General features: G+C 34.3%; 1 protein-coding gene across 5 annotated transcripts in view; it reads right to left on the minus strand.

The window, feature by feature from the left end:
• The window catches only part of Tbc1d5 (TBC1 domain family member 5), a 429,722-nt gene that overhangs the window by 153,662 nt on the left and 269,016 nt on the right, over positions 1-7,044 (minus strand). The gene's annotated exons all lie outside the window — the stretch shown is intronic.

Raw genomic sequence — 7,044 nt, forward strand, 5'->3', positions numbered from 1 at the left:
AAGGACAATGCCACTGGGTTTTGATCCTACTTCATGTTCTGGCTTTGTGGGAGCCTAGCCAGTTTGGATGTCCACCTTCCTAGACCAGGATGGAGCGGGGAGGACTTTGGACTTTCCACAGGGCAGGGAACCCTGACTGCCCCTCAGACTGGAGAGGGAGGGGGAGAGGAGTGAGGGGAGTGGGAGAGGAGAGGGAGGAGGAGGGAAAAGGGAGACAGGGAGGGAAATGCGAGGCGGGGAGGAGGTGGAAATCTTTTTTTTTCAATAAAAAATTACAAACAAAAACAAAAACAAAATAATGAAGGGACACAATTTTTAAGGTAATAATTACAGAGACTTCTGAAGAGTAAGAATTACATCTTTAACCATATGCTCATATGTTAAGTACAGGCATAAAGATACTGAGTACTCATAAATTATGACAGTATGATATGTGAAGAAGCTGTGTATTACAAGTATTGCAATATTTTATTATAAAATTAAGTAGACTTGCCAATAATCAAAATCTCACCTTAACAAATTTAACTAAACAGTACAAGATCTGCTAAGCCTGAGAAACAAGACAGATATGAAATAAGGCTCTGAGCAGTAGAAAATTCATCTCAGAAGTACTAAAAACTCCAAGTCCACAAATTAAGAGTGCTGAAGCCCAAGAATGTTATGAGAGCTCCCCTCAAAAGTGATATTAATGTACATCCTTTAGGTCCTTAATACGTATTCATTTATGTCAAAATGCCAACTACAATCAAAACTTTAGGTTATAACAAAAGACTACTAAGGCATAGAAAAACATTTCAGAGCTGGGCAGTAGTGGCTCAGCCTTTAATCCCAGCACTTGGGAGGCAGAGGCAGGTGGATCTCTGTGAGTTCAAGGCCAGCCTGGTCTACAAGAGCTAGTTCCAGGGCAGGTACACCAAAACTACAGAAAAACAAACAAACAACAACAATGATAAACAAAAAACAAGAAAAAAGAGAGAAAAACAGTTCAGGTTTAAGTCACTACTGTGACAGAAGTAATAAACCAGAGTGGCAAGTGATTATATGAATCAGCAGTGATTACAAATATGCTGGACTCATAACAAACTATGGCATCAAAGACAAAACTCAAACACATTTCATGATTTTCTGTAATCAGAACCAAGTTATAAAATAATATATTATTCATAAAACAGATATAAAAATATACCACAAAATCAACATAAAAAATAACCGTGGAAGGCACCAATAATAAAGCCAATGTTTTATTATGGATTAGTATGCAATGAGAGCTATCACAAAATTTGTATTTTTGGTTAGTATGCAATGAGAATTATCACAATTTTTTTGTTTTAAAAAAATATCCTAGTTATCAACCAGTAATTGTGAAACAAAAGAGTTCCTATGCTAATTATTTGAATGATTTCATTTTGAGTAGGAGAGGAATAATCATTCTTAAAGTTAATAGAAAACATGGTGTAAATGACTTTTAGGATTTATTATTTTGTACTATTACAATAATAGCATTAACATGCAAGATATTATGCAATACTCAGGGGTCTATTGGTATTGAGTCATGAATTTCACAATAAATATCACCAGTTAGCCCGAAATTAGGATAAAAATAACTGGAATGATGTCAGCTAATGATGATACAATTGTTCTTATGGTAATCATTAATTTTATATAAGTTTATTATATTAAAAAAGTTTATTACCTTAGTAATAAATTTGATGTAAATGTAGAGAATCTAAGTAGATAGCATATTTTCCATATCATATGACTTCAAATGATATACTTCTAAAAAAACTGCTTTTAAAAATATATCAGAATTTATTCAAAATGAGAAGAATTATTACCATACTGCAAGGTAGGCTAAAACTTTTTTTGATGAATCATAAAGGGCTTAAATTAAATATTAATTAAATTAGAAGGCAGTATTAAAACAGGATATTTTCTAACAAATTTCCTCAAACATAAAGTTTTATAATATAATCTTCATTCTATACAGGTTGTTAGTACCGCTAACATTATTCTATTGACAAATTTACTCTGAAACTTGCGTCAAATCATTTTCTAATTTTGTTGAAATATTCTACCTCACCAAAAATCACATTATTTTGTCTCAAAATAAAAATTCTGTAAGAGCTGTCATGAAAATCTACATAATAGCAAGGAAACAAAGAATTCTGATCGTATGCCTAGTGAAATATTTTTATTAAGAAGTTTGATGGTTGTATTTTTGTCCACTTACTTAAAAAACATTAGAATATATTTTCAAATGTTAATTTAATGTAAAATTAACTTTCTTCCAGCAGCAACAAATGGTAGCATAAGCATGTTCTTATATAAATACTGTGTGTATAATATATAAAACAAAAGTATTTCAGTTAGACAGAAATCTGTAATTTTTAAGAACAAAAAATTATTGTGCCAAGTTGATATAACCATTTTAAAAGTCTACTCTCAATTTTAATGCTATCTCTTAAAAAAGCACTGTCATATAATGACTTCTACATTTTCTCCAAACTAGAAACCTATGTATTTATTCATGAATACAGAATACTGAAGACAGAGTTGAAAGGGCTCCTAAATCACAGATATATTCTAATGAAATAATGGTAAGGATAGATATGATAATGAGTACTATCATATGGATACTGAATGTTTACTGCACACTAGCTAAGCACTGTGCTCTCTGTACATCATGACTTAATTCTCATTACACCCTAAGAAACAAATGCCTTTATTTTTTCACTTCATTTCACAGGTAACAAAATTAGGCTCAAAGCAGTTAAACAAGTATGATTTAATCTCAAAGCCTATGTTTCATATGGAATGCATACACACACACACACACTGCCCCAAGTTTCTAATATTTAGTAATAAGAAATACACAAATGGATAAAGCAGCTTAAGACAAAATTCAGAAACATGAGGTTTTTCAACTTATGTGGCTGTTCCTAAGCCTCACAAACATTATGACAAACAAATATATGAGAAAAATCTCTGTACTAGACTATTTAAAACAGGAAAATTGATAAAACAAACATAATTATCTTTTTCAAATATGAAACATAATTAAAAATAATTCAGATGATATCTGGATTAAAATGAGAAACATGAAGCAAATGTGGTTACTGAAAGTAACACCTATAAGGTAGAAAGAAAAAAGAGGAGTCACATCATGGATCATAAAGTTTTACCAAGAAAGGAATTGTAGGGTTGTCCAATGAACTCTTGGAATTTTTAAGATAATTAGAAAATTGAAAGAAAATTAAAGTCTGATGTGTATACCCCTCCCCTCAAGGCACAGTCAGGGATCTGTGAGGAAGAGAAGGAAGCTTGTAAGAACCAGATAATAAGGACACAACAGTGTGGGCTCATCCGCGAATACATAGGGACTGTGGCAGCATGCCCAATACTTTTACAAATTCAAATCAGATAAAATCTAAGCACAAACAAGTGGGCACAAAGTTCAGCCCCTAACCAATAAGCTATTTGAAATTAACACCTGCTGAAAAAGGGAAAATGAGTTTTCTTCAACACTGTGAAACTGGGTATATCAACCACCTCTCAGCCCTTGCAAGCCTCATGCTCAGTAATAGTTTTCCAACATTAAATACATTCCGTGTGTGTGTGTATGTGTGTGTGTTTTGTTTTACTGTGAGTGTTTAACAGAAAGAAGGAATATAAAGTGGAACAGGGTGGAATCAAGGAGGAGTTGGGCTAGGTGGGGTAAGAATATAGTAAACAAAATATATTGCAAAAAAATTTTTTTAAAGATGCAGGGATGCTTCAACATACAAAAATCTGTCAATGAAATCCATCATGTAAACAACTTTTAAAAATAAAAACCACATGATCATCTTTTTAGATGCTGAAAAAGCATTCTATAAAATACAACATCCCTTCATAATAAAGGTCTTGGAGAGAGCAGGGATACAAGGAACATACCTAAACATAATAAAGGCAATATACAGCAAGTCAACATCCAGCATCAAACTAAATGGAGAGAAACTCACAGCAATACCATCGAAATCAGTAACAAGACAAGGTTGTCCACTCTCTCCCTATCTATTCAGTATCGTTCTTGAGGTCCTAGCTAGAGCAATAAGACAGTAAAAGGAGATTAAGGGAAAACAAATCAGAAAAGAAGAAGTCAACCTCTCACTATTTGCTGATGATATAGTTTACATAAGTGACCCCAAAAATTCTACCAAAGAAAGTCTACAACTCATAAACCCTTTCAGTAATCTAGCAGGATATAAGATTAATTAAAAGAAATCAGTAGACCTCATTTACACAGATGATAAATGGGCTAAGAAAGAAATCAGAGAAATATCACCCTTCAAATAGCTACAAATAGCATAAAATATCTCAGAGTAACTCTAACCAAGCAAGTGGAAGACTTGTATGACAAGAACTTTAAATCTCTGAAGAAAGAAATTGAAGAAGACTCCAGAAAAAATGGAAAGATCTCCCATGCTCTTAGGTAGGTAGAATTAACATAGTAAAAATGGAAATCTTACTAAAAGCAATCTACAGATTCAATGCAATGCACATCAAAATCCCAGCAAAATTCTTCACAGACCTCAAAAGAACAGTAATCAACTTTATATAGAAGGGCAAAATACCTAGGTTAGCCAAAACAATCCTGTACAGTAAAAAAACTTCTGAAGGCATCACAATCCCTGACTTTAAACTCTACTACAGAGCTACAATTCTGAAATCAGCCCGGTATTGGCATAAAAACAGACAGGAGGACCAGTGGAACAGAATCGAAGACACAGATAGCAATCCACACACCTTCAAACACCTGATTTTTGACAAAGAAGCAAATATCAAATGGAAAAAGAAAACATATTCAACAAATGGTGCTGGCATAACTGGATATCAACATGTAGAAGAAAATAGAACCATATCTATCACCATGCACAAAACTCAAGTCCAAGTGAATCAAAGACCTCAACATAAAGCTAACCACACTAAACCTCACAGAAGAGAAAGTGGGAAGTACACTTGAATACATTGGTACAGGAGACCAATTCCTAAATATAACCCCAGTACCACAGACACTGAGAGAAACAATTAGTAAATAGGACCTCCTGAAACTGAAAAGCTTCTGTAAAGCAAAAGACATGAAAAACAAGACAAAATGACAGCCTACAGAATGGGAAAAGATTTTCACCAACCCCACATCAGGGTCTGATCTCCAAAATATAATAAGAACTCAAGAAACTGATCATCAAAAGAATAAATAATCCAGTAAAAAAAATGGGTACAGACATCAACAGAGAACTCTAAACAAAGGAATCTAAAATGGCTGAAAGACACTTAAGGAAATGCTCTACATCCTTAGTCATCAGAGAAATGCAAATCAAAACAACTCTGAGATTCCATCTTACACCTGTAAGAATGGCCAAGATGAAAAACACCGATGACAACTTATGCTGGAGAGGTTGTGGGGAAAAGGAAACACTTCTGCATTGCTGGTGGGAATGCAAGCTGGTACAAACCCTTTGGATGTCAGTGTGGCTATTTCTCAGAAAATTAGGAAACAACCTTCCTCAAGACCCAGTCATTCCATTTTTGGGTATAGATCCAAAGGATGCTCAATCATGCCACAAGGACATGTGCTCAACTATGCTCATAGCAGCATTGTTTGTCATAGCCAGAACCTGGAAACAACCTAAATGCCCCTTGAGTAAGGAATGGATAAGGAAAATGTGGTATATTTACACAATGGAGTACTACATAGGAGAAAAAAATAACATCTTGAGATTTGCAGGTAAATGTATAGATCCAGAAAAACATATTGAGTGAGGTAACACAGACCCAGAAAAACAAATATATGTACTCACTCATGAGTGGTTTTTAGACATAAATCAAAGAAAACCAGCCTATAAATCATAATCGCAGAGAACCTAGACAACAATGAGGACCCTAAGAAAGAAATACATGGATCTAATCTACATGGGAAGTAGAAAAAGACAAGATCTCCTGAGTAAATTTGGAGCATGGGGACCATGGGAGAGGGTAGAAGAGGAAAGAAGAGGAAAGGAGAGGGGCAGAGAAAAATGTATAGCTCAATAAAAATTAATAAAAAGTTAAACATTTAAAAAGTGAAAATTAAAAACATTTCAAAAATATACAAGTGTTTGGTATAACAATATTCTAAATATAAATTAGTATACTAAAATCCATGCTAACTGGATTCCAAGTAAATCACCAGCTCAGACAAACTGGCAAAAAGTTATAAGCATTTCAAAGAAATGACAAAAATATTCAATAGTAAATTTTTCTATTATCTTAAAGACTTTTTTCTGCTGGCAATAATTGAAATTAGTAAAACCGGACATTAGTTTTCAATTTATTCACAAAAAGGAGTTTGAACAAACAAAACCACTTTTTTATACTAAATTTTCCTTGAGGCATGTCTTTGGATATACCAATTCTTTGCATCACGGAAAGAAAAACAGAACTTAACTCCTGACCTTTTAAATTAAAGTTCAGTATTTACAGTGACACACATTTTACTTTTAAATGGCAATTCCTTAATATCAGCCTGTGCTGCCCAATGACCGTAACACGAAAGTCTGTTATTTCCAGTAGGAATGATGAAGGTGTTTGCTGATACCACAACTAAAGCACCCAAATGAGAACAAGTACCATAAACACAAGAAAGCTGACTTCCCTTCAGCAGAACTCAGAGCTTCCAAAGAAAAAGAGGAAAAGACGCAGTTTCACAAGAAAACATACATAAAACACTCACTGGGTCTTTTTGAAGTCCCTGGTCTATGTACATCTCAATGACATTCTTATCTTTAAACATCGAAGGTAATTGAGAGTTAGGCTTCAAAAATTTTCTTCCAACTAGACTGAGACTGAAAAAGTATGGGATAAAACCGGACTCTCTGAACATGGCGGACAAAGAGGGCTGCTGAGAAGCCAAGGGCAATGGCACTGGGTTGTGATCCTACTGCATGTACTGGCTTTGTGGGAGCCTAGCCTATTTGGACATTCACCTTCCTAGACCTGGATGGAGGGGGGGGGGGGGGGGCTCGG

Source organism: Alexandromys fortis, unplaced genomic scaffold (genome assembly GCF_014885135.2).
Source record: "Alexandromys fortis isolate MF-2015 unplaced genomic scaffold, M_Fortis_MF-2015_v1.1 scaffold_121, whole genome shotgun sequence".
NCBI classification, from domain to species: Eukaryota; Metazoa; Chordata; class Mammalia; order Rodentia; family Cricetidae; genus Alexandromys; species Alexandromys fortis.